Here is a 27,761-nt window from a genome sequence, read left to right on the forward strand (position 1 = left end):
TTGCATAGGTAAGCTTCATAATTCAATCCATATCAGGTAATGTAATTGAAATTTTTTCTCAACAAAACATCTTTGGCCCAAGGCTGCTTGGAAGCAGGAAGCAGGAGTGGGAGCGACAATTTTCAGAAACTTCTGGGTCAGGAAGCATTGACTGTATTTTGTTGTTGTGTACTCAGTTGTCTTATGTTCCACTATTGCTATGGAAAATCCATCTAAGCATTTTCAAACTGTGACATTCACCAATTCTGTCTATGCTAGAATATAAACTTGACAGTTCTCTTCATATTCAAAATATTGGGAGTCTCTAGCCAATGTTGAGGAAAAAAACATATCATGGGAGAGATCAAGGGCCTGAAGACATAGTAAAATGATCCAGTGTAAGAATACTGAACACTTTGCCTTATCTTTAATTAGGCACTGGCATACTACCATGTCCTACTGCAGTCTTATAAATTCATGACCACTAAATTCCATTTTACCTAAGAATACACTTCAGTTGATGTAAGACTCTTGCATTGAGTGTGCTTGATGAATGTTTATTCAAAATGAGAGTAAATATTGGATTTCTTAGAGTATTTTGTTTGACACAACCAAGTTTGCAAATATCCTCGTTGGGGATGTTTTTATGAAAGGTACAATGAGGATCCAAGCAATGACAGAGATAATCTTTGGTCTGCATGGGAAACATCCTACCAATTCCATGAAAAATATGCCTTTAGTAGCTAGACAGTTAGTTGAAAACCTTGTGTTTTATTCATTTGTCCTTTCCCATAGAACATGAATTTTTTTATCAATCAATTATGCCACATATTTACACAGTTAGTGATCTATTTATCTCTATCAGGTCAAATGTTGCAACCTATGCTAAACATTTTGTTGGTGATGGTGGAACAACCACTCTGTAATCAGTTATAAAGGATTGGTGCACATCCACATGGCAACCTATTTTGATGCCATTGCCAAAGGAGTTTATTGTTTGAGGTATGATTAATTGACAGGCCAGTATTTATAGGTTAATGATGCAAAAAGGATGGAAATGTCTTTAATGGATTGAAATGTGCTTTGACGTCCATGAAAGGCATTAAAAGATTCACCCTGTCGACAATGGGGTTCTTTTTGGGTGAGTTTTACAATTAGTTGAGCACATGGAAGCAACAGAAAAAAGCATAGTGCAAGCTAACACAGATTCGATGAATCTTGAATGTTCAATCTTATTTTGTAGCTCACGAGGGTTTCGGTATGGGGTTTTGTTCCTTTGTCTCACTTTGAATAAGATTTATTTGTGTCATTTTGGCCCTGGTTTCATGTGGGATAGGATTTTATGTCACGGAATTGGGTTAATTTTGTTGATTGAGGCTTTGAGCATTCAATTCAGTAGATGAGGGATTTTTTGGATTGTTGCTTAGTCTGAAATTTGATCTAGTGAAGTTGTGTCTACAAGAGAGATTCATTCCTAATATCTTTTGGGGGTTGTATTTCTAAGGGCTTTGTAAATATGTGCAATGAAATTTGCATTTTGGGATTTTTTAAGCATGTGAATTACTGGGATTGTCGATTATTCGTATGCACAAATGTAAATTTACATTCATGGAGAAATCTGGGCAAGGCAACCCATGCTTGTATAAATTCAATTTATCTTTATTTAGATTTCCCACAATTAGAAGAATTTCTCACAATTTATGTTTTGGGGTTTTCTATAAGGTCATGGTTTCGACTCTTATGGAATCATCACCTGCATTAGCTGGGTGGCCACGGGCTTGAAAAATATTCCTTGCACCCACTTTGTTAAGTTGTACACATGAGTTCAAATTTTCTGGATTCATTCCTTGAAAAGACAATGCAGAGCCCTGTGACCGTGTGTCACTGAAACTAACCCTATGAGAAAACTGGTAGTTCAGGATTTCCTGATTATGTTGGCTTTAAGTCATGGTTCTGCTAACAAAACATAACAACATAGGAGAAATGAGTTAACTAGATGACTTTATCAATTTTATTATTTGGGGGGAGCTTGTGCATGGACTCAAAATTTGACAAATTTTTTCCATGGATTCTGAAATATGCAGATATTCCCTTCCATTGAAAATCAAGTGTGATTGGAAGATCAACCGCTCGAAAGAGATCATGTATGTGAATGTTGATACAGTTTTGGACAATTTTTTATCATCTACTGGTACAGACAATTGAAGATAGAGACAACCTGAGAAGAGTACTTTTGTTGTAAAAAGGACAACCAAATATGTGGACAACCAATTTTGGGGTTTTCAGAAATTTCGACAAGCATTATATGTGTTGTAATAAATTGTTTTGCTTCTGATTTCATGGTAAGTAAAGTATGCCTTCTGTTTTCAAGGTGGAAAATTATTTTATTATAATCGAGTTGCATTTGATTGTGTTGTTTGTTTCTCTCAGTGCTTCTTGGTTCCATATTCTTTAGTGAAGAATCTTTCATGCTGAAACCTTAAAGTTAAGAAATAATTGTTGTAATTGATTTTACCTGCAAGATTAGAGTTTTATTTTTCTTCCAAGATCAATAGGTGGAAACTTGCAATCATTGTGACAAGTCATAATACAGGAAATTATGTTAATGTTGTACACATTTTTCACCCCGATACAATTGGTCAATATGGATAGAAATGAATACGTGGCCCCTTTATCTTGTCATGGCCAGTGGTCTTTATTCCTTGACTATGTTATCTGTTCTTTTTTCTTTCCACATTCCTTACTGAATTTGTCATTATCAAGCCTTCAAGGTAAATGAGAGTTGTGAAATTCCATCTTACTTGCTAGATAGGGAGGTTCCATCTTCCAAATTAGCAAGTGGATGTTTTCAACCATTGCTACAAGTTGAATTTTAGGCAATTGTATTAGTGGGACATGGTAGAAATTTCGACCCTTCTAATGGATGATGGGGCCTTTTAGCTCATTATATATAATCAATTATCTCTAGTAGAGGTTTTCCTACAACTAAATTGGTATATTATGAATGTTTCTATCCCTTTTTATCATAATGCATAATTTTTGGCATAAATTTGTTTATTTTTTACTACAAGGAAGTCCCTTTTCCTTTCAAAAGTAAAAAACTTACATCAGTAAATAGTTGGGGCCTTTCATCTCTTATTGGAGTTTGTTGTGCTTTCTATTACCATTTTCCTATACATAAATAGCTATCAGTAATTAGCATATAGTGAGTGTTTCTATTTTGTCTTTACCAATACATAGAGTTTTAGCATATTTTTGTTTCTTCAACACTGCAAGAAAGTCCCTTTTCCTTTCATCTCCTCAATGCTAGAATTAAAGGTGCAAATTTCCAATTAGTCTTCAATTTACAGAATGTAAAACCCCAAAAACCTGGACAGTGGTGAAAATTTCATGTAGGCTGTTATATTTCGAGTTGCTCACAATCAGTTGATATGGGTTCATTCAGGCGTAAATTTGTGTGATGTTGTCCATTTTGAAGTGGATCTTCATACATAAATACATATATATCTTGTGTTATAAGCTGAAAACAAAAACCTCCCACCCGGGGTGATAAATGAAATTACAAAGGGGCTGAAGAGTCTTGATGAATCGCCTCATGGAGGTATAAAAGTGGTGGTGAACGATGACAACTTTTCAGTCACAGTTGCAGACATTGAAGGACCAAGTACATTCTAAAATTGTAATATAGAACAATGTAACATATTTTGGATGCTCCATGCTTGAGAAAGGGATCATTTTTTCATATTGCATTTACTGAAGAATTTGAATTCAATTTTTTTGCATGGTTATTACTAGATTTTTGAAACACAAGCTATATTTACATTTATTGATACTTTTTCCTGCAGCTGGCACTCCATATGAATTTGGTGTTTTTCGAATGAAACTAGTTCTAACTCTTGATTTTCCAAACTCTTCTCCCAGAGGTAATTGTTGATCCTTATAATGATGCTTCATCCAATTTACATTCTCTTAAATGGATATTATGTTTTCTTTAGATGTTTAGTTGCCTATAGGACATTCTTTTTGTTTTTCTGCTTACTGCTTATCTAAATCATCAAGTATATAAGGGGGATGCATGACTTGTAAAAAATGAGAAATAAACTTTTGTTTCTTTCAATAGTAATGATTGGCTTATACTACAGGGTATTTTTTCACAAAAATCTTCCACCCTAATATTGCAAGAAATGGAGAGATATGTGTCAATACTCTGAAGAAGGATTGGAATCCAACCCTTGGACTGTGACACATTCTTCTTGTATGTGTTCATCCACTTATCAATTTAGCTTATTTATCATAATGTTTGTTAAGAATTGTAGTGTGTTACATTTGGCTGGACACAATTGTTCTTGTTGCATATTTTTTGCTTAAAATATATTTGGAAATTGAAGATGCACATAAGCTATTTGAATGGCATTGTAGTGTGTTAATTTCTTCGATACAATGTAAGCTACAAGATTTTCACTTTTTCATATTGCTTAAATGATATTTGAAAACTGATGTTGCACATGAGCACAAAACTCAATGGATTTTTCTCAACTTGTGGATCGTTTTTTAGTGGCCACTTTTAACTTTCTATAATTAATTGACCAAGAAACTTAGGGATGAACTATTTGTGGTTCTAGGATTTAGAAGTGAATTTTAAAAATGTATTCAAAATGTTACATTTGACGTGATCTATGCACATTGCACAATGAGAACTGACTGGACTTCATGTGAAGAAGAAGAACTTTGTTGGAATATTTTTTATTGTTATTTGTAGCATGTTGGATGCCTATAGTAATAGGTTTCATATTTCATGATTGATTATTAAATTTCCAAATATGCTCTGCATTGTTAGCACAAAGATCACATATTTCCAGGTAATCAGAGGTGTGGGAAATTACTTCAGATATGGAGGACCTTATTTCATTTTGTGGATGATTCAACAGTCTAAACTGGATCATGCCATGTTTAAATTTTGAGTTGTAGAATAGATGAAGAAGTCTGTCCAAACAGCCTAATCTTGGCAGACAAGTAGTTCAGGTAGAGAAACAAAGGTTCCCAAAAGTCTAATCTGGGACCTTGGAGGAGATAAGGGTAGAAGTAGATAGATAAAAAAGGAAAAAGCCAAAGAAAAGAAAAGGCAATTGAGGGTTGCAAGTCTAAGTGCCCCTCCAAGAAGAAACAAAAAATGTTAGGTGAAATAGTTGGGTAGGCAGTTGTGGTTGCAGAAGGGATATGTTCACCATTACACAGTTGTCACAAGATGTTTTGCCAAGGCAATAGATATATCAGCAAACAAGGTGGTGAATTCCATGGACTCACATCAAAGAGCATCACTAACTTCTCTTTTCCCCCTCTACTCCATCACTAACACCCCCTTTCTAAACCCCCCACCTTCACTTATACTAACTCCTAATTCTACTATTTAGCTCCCCTATTTTACCCCTACCCCTAATAATACTAACACTAAGGTGTATAAAGCCCCAAATCTTATGTATATTCCCTCCCCTAGGCATAATAGCCGAGCATTCTTCAAAAAGGGACCATAATGGCATCTGGCCACTTTGGTGAACCTATTCCACCCCTTTCCCCTTTGCTGCAAGTCAATTTACCCTCAAATCACCTCTGCATTGGTAAAACCCCTCTCCAAACCCCTTTGGCCTATAAAATCCTGTGCAAACCTTACAAAAATCAAAATCCGCCTTCGGCACACTCCCAAATGCGAGCGCAGGTGATTTGAATAAAAACATTTGAAAAAACCATACAAAACCCATAAATTTTAATATTTTCCGCCCATATTATCGAACGTACACCTTCCTCCTCCGTCAGCCGTCGGATCAAGCCCATCAGATCCGACGGTCCTCATCAATATCGGAGCACATCCGATGGCCGCACGTTATGTCCCGAGAAGATGACGTTGCTCCTTGTCATGCTTCCGCCACGCGTCAAGCGCTCACCCATCTCGGAGCTCCGTCTGACACCCTCCGCGCCGTACTCAAACCGCCCCGAGAAACCGCGGCGGTTAAGGCTATAACCGTGACCGCTACGGTTTGACCACCACCGGTTCGCCGCTGACCCAGCGCCACGTCTTTCTCCGCTCGTACCCGCCTTTCTTATTGGTCCACCTCACTGCTGACTGGGCTGCCACCTCATCGCCCCGTTGACCAGTCGTCTGCTGCCACGTCCTCCCCGATGACGTCAGCCGACGTCACGTCGCCATGACCCACCAATGACGTCATGCTGACGTCATCATAAAAAGCGCCAAGTTGGTAAAAAACCCATATTTACCAATTCTACCCGTGTTTTTCGTCATTTTACTGTTGTGTCTGCTGAATGCTCTGCTTAACCGTTGCTGCCCGAATTTTCGCCAACCTGTGAAATTCGACCAAGGCGACCGCTCCAGTACCTGCGCCACACCTAACCACGACCTCTGCACGTCGAATTACAGGTATTTACCCTGCTCTGCCCTCCATACGACCTGCATTCTTCTCTAAGCCACTCACAGGCACAATAGGACCATAAAACAAATTTTTCACCGCTGGAACCAAATTATACCTCCACCATTGTCCCTGTGAAGTCCCAAACTTCCCTGCAGAGTGCTAACAAACCGCAATTCAGTTGAAAACCCCTCGTCCTCCGTGTTCTCGGTCAATGCCCCTCCGAACACCTCTGAAATACTACCAGGAGCCAAAATTGAACACCAAAAAGAGCCTCTGTAACCAATTACCAGCAGTATTTCAATTTCTAGCTGGTAAATTCCCTTCTGACAGTTCAGAAAATCAAGTTTTACCACAGAGGGCAATCTGCAGTCTGTTTTGCCACTCAATTGTCCAATTGCAACTGTTTATCCTTTCACAAGCTATGGAGACTCCCATTGCTCTCAATATTAAGCCTATCAATGCCCCCCACCAAGAATTAGCATGGCAAGCCCTGGGAGACATGGATTACCAGATGTTGGACTGGTTTCCTATGGGAACTAAGTATAATATCCAAATGTTAAATGAACTGAGAGCCCAGCACATGAGTGGAGCAGATATCCTGGGAATTTGGGAATCAAATTTGCCCATATACAACCTTCCCCAAGTTAATCCCATGCCAGAGCTTATCTACAGTTGCCAAGAGCGCTATGACCCCAGCCAAAGGGCAGTCATTAGCCCCACAGGCCTAGTACTGTTTCAGATCACTCCAGAGAGTATAAATCAGATGCTGCATTTCCATACAGCCAAGAAGTTGACCCCTCTTTCCATGCAAGATTTGATAAAGAGAGGAAGCAGCCTGCCTAATGACCAGATTGTGAAGATCAACCAGCTATTTGTTGCACCTAGCTCTGAAGCAGTCAGAACCCCTCCCATTGGTTACCAATACCTGAATGAGTTGGGCAAGATGATGGTGGACTTGATTAGCTATGTCCTAGGATTCAGAGGACTAGAAGATGTAGATGAGTGCATATTGGCAATGCTGTCCATATTTGCCCCTGGTAAGCCTCCAGCTATCCACTATGATTATGCTACTTATATAGCTGAGAAGATTCATGACCAGTTCATGAACTTGAAGAGGGAGAGGCTGTTCAAATACACCTCCTACATATACCATCTGTTCTTGTTCAACCAGCCAGCTACCTTCTCTGTCCCTTTGAGGCCACTCAACGCCCAAGGAACCCCAAGATCAGTTGTCTTTTGGACCCCAGTGTTCCATCGTACCTCAGTATCACCTTATACATACTGTGAGTTTATTGACTTATTTGTCCATCCAGCCCTGACAGTGCTGCAAGGTGCCCCTCCTCCTAGACTGACAGAGGAGATGAAAAGAATTCTTCATTTGAACAAGCTTTACAACATTGGCAACTGGTACTTCTACCAGAATCACACAGTCATTAGGGTGTATGGATGTGAATTAAATCCATTTAGACTGCCGAGGTACGTTCCCATGAGACTGTTTGCCTTAGAATACTTCAGGCAATTTGGGAACTCAGATTACCTACACTTTCAGAGTAAAAACAAGAAATCACAGTTGAAAGTGAGAAATCAGCTAGGTCCCTTCTTATACAACAGAAAGGAAGAAGGCTGGAAGGAGGCAGACAGGATCCTGGAAGGACTCCAATTGAAAACCAGTTTTGAGTGGATTCCATATGACCCTAACCACTCTATTTCTCTCAGGAGGATCAGGTACAAGTTAGGCAACTATGCACATGCAAGACTACCTGAAATTGAGAAATATGCAAATGCACCAGACTGGGAAGAGGGCACATTAATAGAGCAAATGACTAGTGAAGAAATATTTGAGCAAGAGGCTAGAAATGTCCAAAAACAAGCTGACTTGGAAACTTGTGGACAGGTGCCTACTTCCTACAGGAGGCAAATTGGGGCAGCCACCACAACACCAGCAACACAACAGCGAACTGCCGAGCAGACAACCCAATCAGCAAGCAAGGACAAAGGCAAACAGGTGGAACAACCACCTACATTAACAGAAGAGCAGGTTGACACTTTGTCACAGCAGCAAGAAGAAATGGAAGCACAGGCATTGGGGCAGCAACAAGAGAAACCACAAACTAGTGGGCAGCAGCCATTACAGCAAAGTAAGGAGACAGATTTGCCTGATTCTACAGAACAGCAGCCCCAAACAGAGTTGCCTCCAAGAACAGACATCAATGTGGACAGCTCAGTCCTCCAAACACCTCAGAAGGAGGACTTGACCAGAAAGAGAGAAAGGGAGACTCCCCAGACTTCATCCTTTATCAGAGGAGAAAAGAGGCAAAGATTGAACGACTCCCAAGAGGAGGACATGGCAGTAAGGCAGGCCATGGGCATGGGCCCACCCAGTGGAGAACTCTCGGCCAGCTCATCTCAAAGAGGACCAGATATGACAATGGGAGGAGAGGTCAGCTCTTCTGGCCAGCATAGAGAGGGGCACTCAAGCATAAAGCAGCAGTTCATAGAAATCAAGAGAAGGAGTGATCCCATAAAAGTGCAACTCTATGATCACTTGTTAAAACTAGCTCCCAGCAACCAGCAGAGACTAATGTCTGCTTTTGATGTGAGTGAGGGAAAAATGATAATGAGCCATTTCATGCCCACAACTCTACATCCTCAGTCCACCTCAGACTATTTAAGAACCAACATGGAGGTTCTGGCTAAAGATATTCACCCCATGGATAAGATAGAGTTACACAAGCAAACGGGTGAAATGGTGTACGCCTCCCTGGCAGATGAGACACTGGAAAATTACAAGTTAAAGAGCAGCCTAGACAATACATCATCCCAGCTGGAATTGGAAAGAGCATCCTCACAGGCCAAGGACAACAGAATCAAATCCTTGGAGGAGGTAATCATAGAGATTGGACATGATCCCAAGGATGTCAAGGGCATCCAAGAACTGCTGAAGATAAGGGATGCTGACATGGCAGCCCTAAGAAAGAAAATCAAGCTCCCGGCCACCATCCATCCACAAACAGATGAAGTTGCCCAGCAAAGGCAAGAAAAAGATACCACAGACTTGCTGGTATCCTTATACAAGGAGCTGGTTAGGACTCAAGACCAGCTAGGGCAAACTGAAGCTGCAAAGGCAGCACTACAAGAAGCCATGAAGCAGAAAGGGGAAGGTCAATCCTCCCAGCCTCCTCCAATAATAATAAATCTCGAGGAAACACCTCCGATCATCACTCCTCCTCCTCAGCAAACAGGAGCTACAGCATCATCCACAGCCCCCACAACAACATCAGAGCAAGCTGCTACCCTAGATATGCAGAAGCTACAAGCAGAGATCCGAGCTATGGAAGCTCAAATGAAAGAGCTGGATGAGCTCAAACAGAACTTGGCTAATGTTCATGAGAGATTTGATAAAAGCAAACAAAATGAGGCAGCCAAGGAAAGGGAGGTGAAAACCCTTAAGAGAAGGATTGCTGAGCTGGAAAAGGAGCTTGCACTGGAAAGGGTGACAGCTGACATGAAAGCAGTGTTATGGAGCAACATTGGGAGATCCATTGCCAAACAGTGGCAATACATTGAAACCATGGATGAACAAATGGTGCTCATCACCAAAGCTAACAAAGAGATACAAAGAGCAAGGGCAAGCCTTGGGCACATGCCAGAAGCAGCTACCAGGATGATCAATATCCTGAATTACAAGACCAGCACTCAATTGGCCACCATGGGAATCAACAACAGAACAGAAACAATTGCCATAGCCAAGAGAGTTGTTACTCTGAGAAACTTGATTGGAACCTTGGAAAGAAGGACACAAGATATGCAGACAGAAATCAACAGGTTCCTGGAGAAGTTTGTAACACTGCAGAACAGAGGCCTCCCCAACATTTTGAGCAGTGTGGGTAGACTGCTCACTTTGGACAACTATAATAAGAGAATTGATGCCCATGCTGTGGCAGAGATTGCAAAAGCTCCCAGCAGTTCAAAGGACACAGGGCCAGCCACGGGACAAATGATGTATGATAGAGTGGAGAACCTGTTTTTTCTCATGAATGAGATAGATCACCTGTTTGATACACCTCCCAATTTCTTTAAGTTCACAGAGGCAGATGAAACTCTAGGGGCAATTTTGGCACATCAACTGCCCACACAGGATGTCTGGAGGCATTTGACTCAGACAATTTTGACAGGACAGAACCAATAGCGCAGAAGGAAAGAAACAGGTACATACAGCGACAATTTTGGGAATTAATACCCACAGGAAAGGACAGAGGCTGAGCCAACTCAGCCAGACCAATGACTCACCACCTGCAGCAGTCAAAGTCATAATGGACAGGTCCGAGATACAGTGTACCAGCCTACAGTCGGGTTCTCCATGCATTAACTCCAAATATTCAGACCGACTTAGCTATTCCCAGTAATCTGAAATATCTTCTGACAGAGCATTAAAATGCCTATACTATGTATTAAATGCTGTATTAAATTCTGCCCATAATATCTTAGATAGTTGGTAAAGAAGTAAATCTGAGATAACCGAGGACTCAGATATTTTGTAAAAAATGACTAGTATATATTCACCCTTCACAGCAGTAAAAAGGGTTGGTTGGTTGGTCGATATTTAGAATTCTCCTAGAAGAGCTCTGGATGATTGTAATTTTTCAGAGAAACTAATACAAAGAAAGCATGGAATTTCCAAGGCTGAGTGTTATCTGATGTCTTGTGGTGAAGGATGCATGTTACAGGATTCCATGGGTGTTGCATAAGACTATAAGTATTCTCAAATCTCTTTGTCGTGTCTGCTTTGAGTCTTTTGTTCTCTTTACTGTTCTTATGTTTACACTTGATAGCAAGGTGAATGATTAGTACCAGGATTTAAACATGTTTACCCTGGACTCAAACTGAGCTACTATAAATGTTTTCCTCTTATACAGTAACAGAATTGTAATTCTTAAATGCTGCAATTCAGAACTGTGTATTTATTATAACAGTCATTCTCAGGGATTCAACTCTGCCCCTAAGACATCTGTTTTCTCCTCTTAAATCTATCTGTTGGGAACATATAAGTAAATAGTGAAAATTCTTTAATGCTTTCACTGTTCATGCTAGCTGTTTCCAGTCTTTTAACCAAAATCTGTCTTATTAAACACCCAAGTGGCCCTGTAAGTCCCATCTTTCATCCCAAAACTTCAAATACATACAGCTGCAGACTCCATTGCCCAATGGTACTCAACTTCTCAGAAAACTACTTCACCAGAACCTAAAAGGAATTTTCACCAATCAAACACAAACAAACACAGTGCATAATAGCTAGCCTAAAACCCTACAACAAACAGCTACATATCATAAAGAGAGAGCCCTCTCTGATCACTGTTAGGCTAGAAACAGTGATCCAAAGACTGGTTAGTGGTTACCCCGGCCGTATTCCCTTGGGAGTCATAGGGAACAACCTGGGTGTTAACATAAATGGCGACTCCACTGGGGACAACTATTCAATTACTATCTATCTTCCAAAGCTTTCATCAAGCCTGAAACTAGCCAAGACATCTTAGGACTGTTTCTCTAATACAGGGGCAGTCTTAGGGAAGAGCTAAACTAGGGAAACTTATCCTAGCCTTGAAACATATATAGTCATTCCAGAGTTCTTATTTTGCCCTTGTAAATACTAAACTTCTGTATAAAGTTCTGAAAGAACACTTAGAAGCTGGCTCCTAAAAGAAACCCAAGGCATACTAGGGCACACCCTGACCCTGATCAACCCATCATTGTTGATAACCCTAATATCATCCCAAAGAACATAAGGAAACAGCACAAGCAGGATAAACCTGCTGATTCAGGTATAAGGTCAGACCAACCCATCCTCATTCCCACTCCTTGCAAAGTCCTTTTTCGTTCCACACCCAACTCCCCTAGTTCATCTTCAACCCCTCAAAGTCCTACCTTTCCATCTTCACCATCTGCACATACTCACTCAGCCAGTTCTCTACTTCTTACCCATCCTATTAACCCCAGTACACCTGTTATCCCAGTTGTCCCATTTGTTCCTATCAACCCCATTAACCCTATAAACATGGCTAACAGATATGCACCATTACAGATTCCAGCCAATGCGCCAGCCCTACCCCAAGATTATCAAACCAAACTCTCATTTTTTGATTCCCATGGCCCTTTGACAGCCATCCAGCATGCTAAAAAGATGCAAGACCACTTTGAGACCTATGAAATTGATGATGACAGTGTCAGGATGAGAATCTTTGTTCAAAGCTTGACTGGGGATGTCAGAACTTGGTTTAGATCCTTGAATGCAAATTCCATTGCAACCCCTGAAGTTTTATACCACGAATTTACTAACAGATGGGAGAAAAAGAGAGATCCCCACCACATACTGGGTGAATATAACACTATTAAAAGAGGTCCCCAAGAAACGGTGTTGGAATATTGTGCTAGGTTTAACAACATATACAATGCTATTCCCCAGAACTTAAGGCCCCCTCCTGATTTGGCCCTTTATAACTTCCCTGATGGTTTTGACTCGGATATGGCTTATCAGTTGAGAGAAAGAGACCCTCCAACCCTTGCAGAAGCCCAAAGAGTTGCAGTCACTGTAGAGGCCAACCTAATTGCCAAAAGAAACAGGGCAAAGCTGGAAAAGAAGGTTGGTTTCAAGGAAGAGCCCTCGGGCTTTGATCAGAAGTTGGATGCAATACTAAATAGCATGAAAAGACTAGGTGAGAGAGTGGAATCAGTAGAAAGAAAGTCATCCTGGGAAGCGCCACAAAACAATACTCCTAGAAACCCAAATTTTAGGAGAACACAGAACCCCAATACAGGAAAAACAGGTGCTGACCAAGATATCAGACCACCTTTTCAAGAAAATTATGCAGAAACTTCCTCGGCTAATCAGCTCAATGAAGATCCTGAGATCAATTTAATAGGGCTGGATGGTAAAAGCCATGTTTTCCTAACACAAGAAGACCATGATAAGGATGAAGACAAAACATTCCAAACACAATCAGGAGAATCCTTTGATTTTAAGCAAGGATATGATACTGCTGTCTATGAAGTCCATAAGCAGTACAAACTAAGAAGTCGGACTGTAAATGCAAATCAGCCTGAAAAGGTAAAGGAGAAACAGCAATCTAAAGAAGCCTCAGTCACTGAACCTAATCACAAAACAAACTTACCTGCAAAGGAAGTAGTGGTTGAGGAGGTCACTGAACTTCTGCCTACATCACAAGAGCCCACAGCAACTTCATCCTCCCACCCAAACCCGAACATCACCCCTCAAGACATGGGCATGAGGGGCAGGTTCCAAAATCAAGATGAAATCCAACCAGAAGAGTCATTGAACAAGGAAAGGACTGCTGTCCGTGACCTTAAAATTCAGATGGATAAACCCTTTGACTTAGGAACAGAGATTGGCAAGTTAAAAATAGCAATTCCCCTTTTAGAGCTAGCCAAGCATGACATATATAAGCAACAGATCAAGAAATCCCTTCAGCTCACCAACAACAGAGATGATGTAAATGTGCTAGATGACACTCCAGAATTACTGTTTGGTCCAGAGGTAGATGGAAAAACAGTAGTCACAGGGGTTCTACCTTTTTATGTCAGCCTACACGTGCATGATAAAATACTGCACAATGCAATGTTTGACTCAGGTGCATCTCACAACCTCATGCCAAAAGCAGTCATGGAAAGATTAAATTTGGATATAACGAGACCATACAAAGACCTGTTTTCTTTTGATTCTAGTCAAGTAAAATGCCTGGGCCTGATTAAGGATTTATGTGTGTCCCTGGTCCAATTCCCCAACAAGACCATTTTGATGGATGTTGTTGTTGCTGATATCCCACCCAAGTATGGGATGCTACTATCAAGATCATGGGGAGCAAAGCTTCAAGGCTCCCTGCAGTTAGACATGTCATATGCAACCATCTCTGTCTTTGGACAACCAAAAAGACTTTATAGGGAAACACTCATGAAGTATATGGTTAGCAGTGAAGAGAAACCCCAAAATTTTCCAATATATGCTGTCCATTCAGACGTAGACTCTTACATCCTCTTTAATGACAGCATAGGCCTCTCGGGCAGTCACATTAGTACGGAGACATTTAAACCAGAGCAAAACATCCCTCAAACAAATGGCACCTGCAAAAATTTAATCAGCCCAACAATACCCATTCACCCTCCTTTAGTTGTCAAAAATTGTCAAACAAATGATGAAGCTACCCTGGAAAACAAATGGGAGAAGATACCCCAACTCATGCTCACACTGCCATCCCATGAACAGAACCTCAAATCTCCTGAACAGCAGGATAGTCTGTGGGTCCTAGAGTTTGACGGCTCAGTTAACAAGTTAGGGGCAGGGGCTGGAGTGTGGATACATAACAAAGAGAAAGCCTGTGCACAAGGCAGGGCTTATAGATTGAACTTTAGATGCACTAACAACATGGCAGAGTATGAAGCTCTGCTACTAGGCCTCAAAATTGCAAAATCATTACAAGCGCATAGCCTCTCAATCATGGGGGACTCTGATCTAGTAATTCAACAAGTAAAAGGGGATTTTGTCACCAATGACAAAAGATTAAGGTCCTACAGGTCTGCTGTAATTGATATACTAGAAACTTTCTCCGAGTTTGTTCTCACAAAGATTCCAAGGGGCCACAATCTCCATGCTCACAGCTTGGCAACATTTGCCAGCACCTTCAAATTCCCATTGCAGCCCAACAATTGTTTCACAGCAGAAGTCAAATATAGACCTTCTATCCCAAACAATGTCAAAGAATGGCAAGTATTTGAGAATGATAGGCAAATAAACAACTTTTTAACTTTGCAACAAGAGTTTACAGGATTAAATATTGACCTTGAGACAGCAAGTCAATCTCAAATTGTTGATGGAGCAAGTCAATCACAATTACAGTTTCAACAATCTGCTCGCCCAATGTCACTTAGGACAGCAAAACAATTACTCAGCCCAACCATTTTCAACAATGAAAACATTCAACAAATTAAACAAATGGACTGTGAAGAGGTGAGCAACATTGAAACTGAAATTATACAACTCAAAGACAACTTCCTCCCAGCAGGCCTTACCCCACTAGAGGACATTTTTGACTCAAATGATGTCCCCAGGAAACCAAAGATGCAGCCATTAGATGCAAGAGTTGAAGAATGTAATATTGGCACTATGGAAAAGCCTAAGATAGTCAAGCTGTCCGCCTCTTTGCCCCCCGATCAAAAGCCCAAATATGTTGATCTCTTTAAAGAATTCCAAGATGTCTTTGCCTGGGGTTATCAAGACTTGAAGTCTTATGATACCTCTGTTATACAGCACACCATTCCCCTCAAGCCTAATCAAAAACCATTCAAACAGAAATTGAGAAGAATCAATCCTGTGCTTCTTCCGTCCATTGAAAAGGAATTACAAAAAATGTTCAAAGCTGGGATCATAGCACCAATCAGGTTTTCTGACTGGATTTCAAATTTGGTCCCTACAAGAAAGAAAACTGGTGAGATTAGACTTTGTGTAGACTTAAGGAATTTGAACCTAGTATCACTCAAAGACAACTATCCCTTACCCAAAATGGACCACATCCTCCAAAGAGTAGTAGGAGCATCAAGAATATCATTGTTGGATGGCTTCTCAGGTTTCAATCAAATCCTGGTACACCCTGACGATCAAGACAAAACTGCATTTACTACCCCATGGGGAACTTTCAAGTATGTGAAAATGCCATTTGGTTTGAAAAATGCAGGGGCGACATTTCAAAGAGCAATGGACATTGCTTTTGCAAAAGAAATTCATGATTTCTTGGTCATTTACTTAGATGATCTTACACCCTTCTCAAAATCTGACCAAGAACATTTGAAACATTTAAGACAGATTTTCATAACATGCAGAAAATATGGCATTTCCTTGAACCCCAAGAAGTCTTTATTTGGTTTGGAAGAAGGGAAACTTTTAGGACACATCATTTCAAAGGATGGCATAAGAATTGATCCAGAAAGGATACAAGCGATCCTACAAATGCCTCACCCTAGGAATGTCAAAGAGTTGCAAGGATTCTTAGGAAAACTCAATTTTTTAAGAAGGTTCATCCCAAATTTAGCAGAATTGATCAGACTACTAAACAATATGCTAAAGAAAGATTCAAAGGTTAAGTGGACTGTGGAAGCAAAGCAAGCCTTTGAAAGCATAAAACTGGCTTTAACCCAAACCCCGGTATTAACTAACCCTCAGTTTGACAAAGACTTTATTATTTTTTCTTTTGCCTCCCAGCATACTATTGCTGCTGTTTTATTGCAGAAAGATGATCAAGGGAATGAAAAGCCCATTGCCTTCTTCAGCAGAGCTCTTAGAGATGCTCCTTTGAAATACCAAATAATGGAAAAACAAGCCTATGCATTAATCAAAGCTATCAAAGATTTTAGGATCTATATCCTTTACTCTCATGTTGTGGCTTATGTACCAAGTCCTATTGTTAAAGACATTCTCACCCAAGAAAACTTAGAAGGAAGGAGGGGAAAATGGATTGCAAACATACTTGAATTTGACATTGAAATCAAACCTACAAAGTTGATAAAAGGGCAGGGATTAGCTAAGTTAATGACAGAAGCAAATTTCCAAGCCTTAGATATAAACCAACTGGACAGTGAAACAGAGCTGGCGACTCCAAAGATCAATGTAGCCTTTGAACAATCTCCATGGTACTCTGATATCTGTTATGTGTTACAAAACCTGTGTGCTCCCCCAGGACTGTCCAGAACTAAGTCTAGGTTCCTAAAAATGAAAACATCTAAATTCTGTGTGTTAGATGAGAATCTGCTTTGGAAAAACCATGAAGGTATTTTGCTGCACTGTCTTCTTGAGAATGAAACTGATAAAATTATGCAAGAATTCCATGCTGGAGACTGTGGTGGACATCTGTACTGGAAATCCACTGTGGACAAGATATTAAGGGCTGGTTATTACTGGCCCATTATGTTCTCAGATATGAAGAAATTCACAACATCATGCCACAAGTGCCAACTGTTTGAAGGCAAAAGACAGCTGCTGCCACTTCCTTTGAGGCCCATTGCAACAGAGAGACCTTTTCAACAATGGGGCTTGGATTTCATTGGAGAAATTCACCCCTCATCTTCAGGACAACACAGATGGATTCTAACAGCAACAGACTACTTTACCAAGTGGATTGAAGCTGCCCCATGCAGACAAGCAAATGACTCAGTGATCATTCAATTCTTAGAGAACAATATACTGGCCAGATTTGGCTGCCCAGACAAGATAATAACAGACAATGCTGCTGCCTTCAAATCCAAGAAAATGATAAATTTTTGCCATAAATTTCATATCACTTTAGGCCATTCTACAGCTTACTATCCTCAGGGAAATGGTCTTGCTGAATCATCAAACAAAAGCCTGATAAATATCATTAAGAAAGTGCTGGAAGAAAACAAAAAGAACTGGCATAAGAAACTAGTCAATGCTTTGTGGGCAGACAGATTAACCACCAAAAGATCAATTGGGACCAGCCCATATGAGTTAGTCTACGGATTAGAGGCCAGGTTTCCCTCATCACTAGGGGTGCCAGTTATGAAACTTCTACAAGAAAGTCAAGCAGAGCCAAATGACATGCAAAGAAGGATCAACCAGATAATCTGTTTACAGCAGACCAGAGAACAAGTCTTCAACAGAGTGCAGATACTACAAGAGAAACTGAAAAAGGCCTTTGACAGAAGAACCAAAGCAGAAGACTTCAATCTAGGAGACAAAGTTCTAAAGTGGGATGCAAGAAGAGAGGACAAAGGGAAACATGGGAAGTTTGATTCTTTATGGAAAGGACCATTTGCCATCCAAGCAGTACAAGGTAATAACACTTATTTCCTTAAAAGCTTGACTGTGACTGAACTAGATGAAGGTCCTGTCAATGGCAGGATGCTGAAGCACTATTATGATGGTTCAATATGATGAGGATTCCGAAGGTTCATTGTATATATGCAATTGTATATATTCTCTTTTGATTTACATTGTATAAAGAGGTTTTCCCAAGTGCTGCAACTAGCAGCAACAGGCAGATAATATCAGAGGTTCTCCAAAAAAGAAACACACCATTTTGACAGGTTACATGCATAAGATCTCAAAGATCAAGATGGACATCCAAGGAACAAGGCAATCTGACCTGCTGTTCTTGGTCTTTCAAAAGAAAAACCATCCCCATGTGGAGCCACTGTTGGATGCCTATAGTAATAGGTTTCATATTTCATGATTGATTATTAAATTTCCAAATATGCTCTGCATTGTTAGCACAAAGATCACATATTTCCAGGTAATCAGAGGTGTGGGAAATTACTTCAGATATGGAGGACCTTATTTCATTTTGTGGATGATTCAACAGTCTAAACTGGATCATGCCATGTTTCAATTTTGAGTTGTAGAATAGATGAAGAAGTCTGTCCAAACAGCCTAATCTTGGCAGACAAGTAGTTCAGGTAGAGAAACAAAGGTTCCCAAAAGTCTAATCTGGGACCTTGGAGGAGATAAGGGTAGAAGTAGATAGATAAAAAAGGAAAAAGCCAAAGAAAAGAAAAGGCAATTGAGGGTTGCAAGTCTAAGTGCCCCTCCAAGAAGAAACAAAAAATGTTAGGTGAAATAGTTGGGTAGGCAGTTGTGGTTGCAGAAGGGATATGTTCACCATTACACAGTTGTCACAAGATGTTTTGCCAAGGCAATAGATATATCAGCAAACAAGGTGGTGAATTCCATGGACTCACAGCAAAGAGCATCACTAACTTCTCTTTTCCCCCCTCTACTCCATCACTAACACCCCCTTTCTAAACCCCCCACCTTCACTTATACTAACTCCTAATTCTACTATTTAGCTCCCCTATTTTACCCCTACCCCTAATAATACTAACACTAAGGTGTATAAAGCCCCAAATCTTATGTATATTCCCTCCCCTAGGCATAATAGCCGAGCATTCTTCAAAAAGGGACCATAATGGCATCTGGCCACTTTGGTGAACCTATTCCACCCCTTTCCCCTTTGCTGCAAGTCAATTTACCCTCAAATCACCTCTGCATTGGTAAAACCCCTCTCCAAACCCCTTTGGCCTATAAAATCCTGTGCAAACCTTACAAAAATCAAAATCCGCCTTCGGCACACTCCCAAATGCGAGCGCAGGTGATTTGAATAAAAACATTTGAAAAAACCATACAAAACCCATAAATTTTAATATTTTCCGCCCATATTATCGAACGTACACCTTCCTCCTCCGTCAGCCGTCGGATCAAGCCCATCAGATCCGACGGTCCTCATCAATATCGGAGCACATCCGATGGCCGCACGTTATGTCCCGAGAAGATGACGTTGCGCCTTGTCATGCTTCCGCCACGCGTCAAGCGCTCACCCATCTCGGAGCTCCGTCTGACACCCTCCGCGCCGTACTCAAACCGCCCCGAGAAACCGCGGCGGTTAAGGCTATAACCGTGACCGCTACGGTTTGACCACCACCGGTTCGCCGCTGACCCAGCGCCACGTCTTTCTCCGCTCGTACCCGCCTTTCTTATTGGTCCACCTCACTGCTGACTGGGCTGCCACCTCATCGCCCCGTTGACCAGTCGTCTGCTGCCACGTCCTCCCCGATGACGTCAGCCGACGTCACGTCGCCATGACCCACCAATGACGTCATGCTGACGTCATCATAAAAAGCGCCAAGTTGGTAAAAAACCCATATTTACCAATTCTACCCGTGTTTTTCGTCATTTTACTGTTGTGTCTGCTGAATGCTCTGCTTAACCGTTGCTGCCCGAATTTTCGCCAACCTGTGAAATTCGACCAAGGCGACCGCTCCAGTACCTGCGCCACACCTAACCACGACCTCTGCACGTCGAATTACAGGTATTTACCCTGCTCTGCCCTCCATACGACCTGCATTCTTCTCTAAGCTACTCACAGGCACAATAGGACCATAAAACAAATTTTTCACCGCTGGAACCAAATTATACCTCCACCATTGTCCCTGTGAAGTCCCAAACTTCCCTGCAGAGTGCTAACAAACCGCAATTCAGTTGAAAACCCCTCGTCCTCCGTGTTCTCGGTCAATGCCCCTCTGAACACCTCTGAAATACTACCAGGAGCCAAAATTGAACACCAAAAAGAGCCTCTGTAACCAATTACCAGCAGTATTTCAATTTCTAGCTGGTAAATTCCCTTCTGACAGTTCAGAAAATCAAGTTTTACCACAGAGGGCAATCTGCAGTCTGTTTTGCCACTCAATTGTCCAATTGCAACTGTTTATCCTTTCACAAGCTATGGAGACTCCCATTGCTCTCAATATTAAGCCTATCAATGCCCCCCACCAAGAATTAGCATGGCAAGCCCTGGGAGACATGGATTACCAGATGTTGGACTGGTTTCCTATGGGAACTAAGTATAATATCCAAATGTTAAATGAACTGAGAGCCCAGCACATGAGTGGAGCAGATATCCTGGGAATTTGGGAATCAAATTTGCCCATATACAACCTTCCCCAAGTTAATCCCATGCCAGAGCTTATCTACAGTTGCCAAGAGCGCTATGACCCCAGCCAAAGGGCAGTCATTAGCCCCACAGGCCTAGTACTGTTTCAGATCACTCCAGAGAGTATAAATCAGATGCTGCATTTCCATACAGCCAAGAAGTTGACCCCTCTTTCCATGCAAGATTTGATAAAGAGAGGAAGCAGCCTGCCTAATGACCAGATTGTGAAGATCAACCAGCTATTTGTTGCACCTAGCTCTGAAGCAGTCAGAACCCCTCCCATTGGTTACCAATACCTGAATGAGTTGGGCAAGATGATGGTGGACTTGATTAGCTATGTCCTAGGATTCAGAGGACTAGAAGATGTAGATGAGTGCATATTGGCAATGCTGTCCATATTTGCCCCTGGTAAGCCTCCAGCTATCCACTATGATTATGCTACTTATATAGCTGAGAAGATTCATGACCAGTTCATGAACTTGAAGAGGGAGAGGCTGTTCAAATACACCTCCTACATATACCATCTGTTCTTGTTCAACCAGCCAGCTACCTTCTCTGTCCCTTTGAGGCCACTCAACGCCCAAGGAACCCCAAGATCAGTTGTCTTTTGGACCCCAGTGTTCCATCGTACCTCAGTATCACCTTATACATACTGTGAGTTTATTGACTTATTTGTCCATCCAGCCCTGACAGTGCTGCAAGGTGCCCCTCCTCCTAGACTGACAGAGGAGATGAAAAGAATTCTTCATTTGAACAAGCTTTACAACATTGGCAACTGGTACTTCTACCAGAATCACACAGTCATTAGGGTGTATGGATGTGAATTAAATCCATTTAGACTGCCGAGGTACGTTCCCATGAGACTGTTTGCCTTAGAATACTTCAGGCAATTTGGGAACTCAGATTACCTACACTTTCAGAGTAAAAACAAGAAATCACAGTTGAAAGTGAGAAATCAGCTAGGTCCCTTCTTATACAACAGAAAGGAAGAAGGCTGGAAGGAGGCAGACAGGATCCTGGAAGGACTCCAATTGAAAACCAGTTTTGAGTGGATTCCATATGACCCTAACCACTCTATTTCTCTCAGGAGGATCAGGTACAAGTTAGGCAACTATGCACATGCAAGACTACCTGAAATTGAGAAATATGCAAATGCACCAGACTGGGAAGAGGGCACATTAATAGAGCAAATGACTAGTGAAGAAATATTTGAGCAAGAGGCTAGAAATGTCCAAAAACAAGCTGACTTGGAAACTTGTGGACAGGTGCCTACTTCCTACAGGAGGCAAATTGGGGCAGCCACCACAACACCAGCAACACAACAGCGAACTGCCGAGCAGACAACCCAAGCAGCAAGCAAGGACAAAGGCAAACAGGTGGAACAACCACCTACATTAACAGAAGAGCAGGTTGACACTTTGTCACAGCAGCAAGAAGAAATGGAAGCACAGGCATTGGGGCAGCAACAAGAGAAACCACAAACTAGTGGGCAGCAGCCATTACAGCAAAGTAAGGAGACAGATTTGCCTGATTCTACAGAACAGCAGCCCCAAACAGAGTTGCCTCCAAGAACAGACATCAATGTGGACAGCTCAGTCCTCCAAACACCTCAGAAGGAGGACTTGACCAGAAAGAGAGAAAGGGAGACTCCCCAGACTTCATCCTTTATCAGAGGAGAAAAGAGGCAAAGATTGAATGACTCCCAAGAGGAGGACATGGCAGTAAGGCAGGCCATGGGCATGGGCCCACCCAGTGGAGAACTCTCGGCCAGCTCATCTCAAAGAGGACCAGATATGACAATGGGAGGAGAGGTCAGCTCTTCTGGCCAGCATAGAGAGGGGCACTCAAGCATAAAGCAGCAGTTCATAGAAATCAAGAGAAGGAGTGATCCCATAAAAGTGCAACTCTATGATCACTTGTTAAAACTAGCTCCCAGCAACCAGCAGAGACTAATGTCTGCTTTTGATGTGAGTGAGGGAAAAATGATAATGAGCCATTTCATGCCCACAACTCTACATCCTCAGTCCACCTCAGACTATTTAAGAACCAACATGGAGGTTCTGGCTAAAGATATTCACCCCATGGATAAGATAGAGTTACACAAGCAAACGGGTGAAATGGTGTACGCCTCCCTGGCAGATGAGACACTGGAAAATTACAAGTTAAAGAGCAGCCTAGACAATACATCATCCCAGCTGGAATTGGAAAGAGCATCCTCACAGGCCAAGGACAACAGAATCAAATCCTTGGAGGAGGTAATCATAGAGATTGGACATGATCCCAAGGATGTCAAGGGCATCCAAGAACTGCTGAAAATAAGGGATGCTGACATGGCAGCCCTAAGAAAGAAAATCAAGCTCCCGGCCACCATCCATCCACAAACAGATGAAGTTGCCCAGCAAAGGCAAGAAAAAGATACCACAGACTTGCTGGTATCCTTATACAAGGAGCTGGTTAGGACTCAAGACCAGCTAGGGCAAACTGAAGCTGCAAAGGCAGCACTACAAGAAGCCATGAAGCAGAAAGGGGAAGGTCAATCCTCCCAGCCTCCTCCAATAATAATAAATCTCGAGGAAACACCTCCGATCATCACTCCTCCTCCTCAGCAAACAGGAGCTACAGCATCATCCACAGCCCCCACAACAACATCAGAGCAAGCTGCTACCCTAGATATGCAGAAGCTACAAGCAGAGATCCGAGCTATGGAAGCTCAAATGAAAGAGCTGGATGAGCTCAAACAGAACTTGGCTAATGTTCATGAGAGATTTGATAAAAGCAAACAAAATGAGGCAGCCAAGGAAAGGGAGGTGAAAACCCTTAAGAGAAGGATTGCTGAGCTGGAAAAGGAGCTTGCACTGGAAAGGGTGACAGCTGACATGAAAGCAGTGTTATGGAGCAACATTGGGAGATCCATTGCCAAACAGTGGCAATACATTGAAACCATGGATGAACAAATGGTGCTCATCACCAAAGCTAACAAAGAGATACAAAGAGCAAGGGCAAGCCTTGGGCACATGCCAGAAGCAGCTACCAGGATGATCAATATCCTGAATTACAAGACCAGCACTCAATTGGCCACCATGGGAATCAACAACAGAACAGAAACAATTGCCATAGCCAAGAGAGTTGTTACTCTGAGAAACTTGATTGGAACCTTGGAAAGAAGGACACAAGATATGCAGACAGAAATCAACAGGTTCCTGGAGAAGTTTGTAACACTGCAGAACAGAGGCCTCCCCAACATTTTGAGCAGTGTGGGTAGACTGCTCACTTTGGACAACTATAATAAGAGAATTGATGCCCATGCTGTGGCAGAGATTGCAAAAGCTCCCAGCAGTTCAAAGGACACAGGGCCAGCCACGGGACAAATGATGTATGATAGAGTGGAGAACCTGTTTTTTCTCATGAATGAGATAGATCACCTGTTTGATACACCTCCCAATTTCTTTAAGTTCACAGAGGCAGATGAAACTCTAGGGGCAATTTTGGCACATCAACTGCCCACACAGGATGTCTGGAGGCATTTGACTCAGACAATTTTGACAGGACAGAACCAATAGCGCAGAAGGAAAGAAACAGGTACATACAGCGACAATTTTGGGAATTAATACCCACAGGAAAGGACAGAGGCTGAGCCAACTCAGCCAGACCAATGACTCACCACCTGCAGCAGTCAAAGTCATAATGGACAGGTCCGAGATACAGTGTACCAGCCTACAGTCGGGTTCTCCATGCATTAACTCCAAATATTCAGACCGACTTAGCTATTCCCAGTAATCTGAAATATCTTCTGACAGAGCATTAAAATGCCTATACTATGTATTAAATGCTGTATTAAATTCTGCCCATAATATCTTAGATAGTTGGTAAAGAAGTAAATCTGAGATAACCGAGGACTCAGATATTTTGTAAAAAATGACTAGTATATATTCACCCTTCACAGCAGTAAAAAGGGTTGGTTGGTTGGTCGATATTTAGAATTCTCCTAGAAGAGCTCTGGATGATTGTAATTTTTCAGAGAAACTAATACAAAGAAAGCATGGAATTTCCAAGGCTGAGTGTTATCTGATGTCTTGTGGTGAAGGATGCATGTTACAGGATTCCATGGGTGTTGCATAAGACTATAAGTATTCTCAAATCTCTTTGTCGTGTCTGCTTTGAGTCTTTTGTTCTCTTTACTGTTCTTATGTTTACACTTGATAGCAAGGTGAATGATTAGTACCAGGATTTAAACATGTTTACCCTGGACTCAAACTGAGCTACTATAAATGTTTTCCTCTTATACAGTAACAGAATTGTAATTCTTAAATGCTGCAATTCAGAACTGTGTATTTATTATAACAGTCATTCTCAGGGATTCAACTCTGCCCCTAAGACATCTGTTTTCTCCTCTTAAATCTATCTGTTGGGAACATATAAGTAAATAGTGAAAATTCTTTAATGCTTTCACTGTTCATGCTAGCTGTTTCCAGTCTTTTAACCAAAATCTGTCTTATTAAACACCCAAGTGGCCCTGTGAGTCCCATCTTTCATCCCAAAACTTCAAATACATACAGCTGCAGACTCCATTGCCCAATGGTACTCAACTTCTCAGAAAACTACTTCACCAGAACCTAAAAGGAATTTTCACCAATCAAACACAAACAAACACAGTGCATAATAGCTAGCCTAAAACCCTACAACAAACAGCTACATATCATAAAGAGAGAGCCCTCTCTGATCACTGTTAGGCTAGAAACAGTGATCCAAAGACTGGTTAGTGGTTACCCCGGCCGTATTCCCTTGGGAGTCATAGGGAACAACCTGGGTGTTAACATAGCAAAGTTAACATGCCTTGTATTATTTTTTGAACTTTGGTTTTTATCAACTCTGCAAAAATAAACTAGCATGTACATTCATGCATTCTTGGATCTTAGTTATAGGGACCAGAGTACCTGATTTTTTCCATAAACAATAGTATTTTATTTCCCTTTTTAAACTTTGGATTACTATTGTGGGTCATAATGTGCCTACTTGTAGAACCATTCCCGGAGTCTGCTTTGAATGAATAGGTTGGGAAGATGCTCATGGAACACTATGAAGCATATGAAAAGCATGCTAGGTATGTTATATTTTTTCATCTATATCTAGAAAGTATTTACATGATTACATTTTATTCATATAATTTTGGAATATATATGGTTAACCATAATATTAAAAAAGTGATTGGGGTACTGGTAAATAAATGAAACGTTGAACATACCCCCATAAGAGGAAATGAGTATTGATCTTCAAATCTCAATTTTGTAGTTATTGACATAATTCTGGACATTTCCCCGTGTAAAGTTGACCATGCTTTAAGTATAGTTTCTACTAACATTTCCCCTAGTGAGTAGGGTCTAAAACTTCTTCACATTTTCCTTTAATTTCATTATTTTAAGTTTTGTCTACACATTAGATTTATCAGGTTCTTCACTGGTTGTATTCTCTCTACATCTCTGTCTACATCTGCCTGCACTATCTAATGTTGAGTAGTGCATCTCCCTTTTCTAGGGTTAACACTCGTGGGTCACCCTTTCTTAGGGTCTTCTTTCTTGTTTTCACTTGTATCCCATAGCTTGTAGCTTAGGCTTGTTAACTGGGTTTTCTAGCCCCTAGCCTCATTCACCTATTTTCCTTGTGACAAATTTTTCTTTATCAATAACATAAATAATAGTGTGAGAGGTTCTTAATGGGTCCAGATCCACACACCTGCACCTGTCTCTACACATATGCCTTTGGTAGTTGTCTACCTGGATCTTCTTATGCGAGTTTGCCTTTGGTAATCGTCTACGTGGGTCTTCTTATGTGAGTGTGCCTTTGGTAATTGTCTACGTGGATCTTCATATGCCAGTAGTAATATTAGTAATATGTAATATGTAAATTGTTGAGACATGTTGTGGATCTAGTCAACTCTTCTAAAAAGGGTATCATAAAAAATGAAAACAAACTTGTGTGCCTAGTTAATTATACAACTTGATTTATTTCTCTTCTTTCCAAATATTTGTTTCCAAGAGGTACAATGTGCTTATGTTACAAACAAAATATATTGATATGGGTTTATTTTGCAGGCTCAATGCAAGCATTCACACTTTGAATCCAAAATTGAAGAGTAAAGTGGCAATTTTAGAGTTTACTGCTTTAAATGAAGGCCCAAAATATACCCTTGTGACCTCTCCTACCTCACTTGTACCTTACAAAAAAAATAGGAGAGTAATATTCAAAATCCAATGTTGCTTCAACAAAAGCTATAGGAGTTGGTGCATCAAAAGTTCATAAGAAGGATCTAGCTTCTACCAAAGTGCACGTTGATAAGAAAAATCTCGATGCAAGGAAGAAACATCATAAAAGATCATAGAACTTCAGCCCTTCTTATCAGTTATTTGAGTCTTTTAACTGGTCATGTTACAAAGGTGAGCTAATTTATTCTACGAAATTAAAATGCATTGATCCTTTGAGGCTAGATTGAGTATAATGTATTTAGAAGCTGGAAAGGTTTGGTCTCAAAATTTTTGGGAGCCAAAAATTGGGTATCTGAGACATAGGTAATGGAAATTGCTACAAGTTTATTAATTGGTATCTACATTTATTATTTTTTGCACTCCCTTAAATAATTTTGTATTTTTGTGTTTTTTTTATGAGATTTCGTCCATGTAAATCTAGTTTGGTATGTAATTTTCAATGATTTTATGCAATTTTCGAAATAATAGTTTTTTTGGTGCTATGTTGTTACTTCGAACAACCAAGCCCATAATGGAAACATTGAATACCCCTGAAATATTGAGTTTCTTTGGCAATGTTGAAATTTAGTCCTTTTACAACAATTAGTTTTTAGTTG

General features: G+C 40.9%; 1 pseudogene; it reads left to right on the top strand.

Moving 5' to 3' along the window:
- Window positions 1–3,410: 3,410 nt before the first annotated feature.
- On the top strand, window positions 3,411–27,281 carry LOC149230516 (ubiquitin-conjugating enzyme E2 22-like; annotated as a pseudogene).
- Window positions 27,282–27,761: the final 480 nt, after the last annotated feature.

Source organism: Pinus tabuliformis, chromosome J, assembly GCF_031772625.1.
Source record: "Pinus tabuliformis cultivar Carrire ecotype Pingquan chromosome J, CPIR1, whole genome shotgun sequence".
Classification (NCBI taxonomy): Eukaryota; Viridiplantae; Streptophyta; class Pinopsida; order Pinales; family Pinaceae; genus Pinus; species Pinus tabuliformis.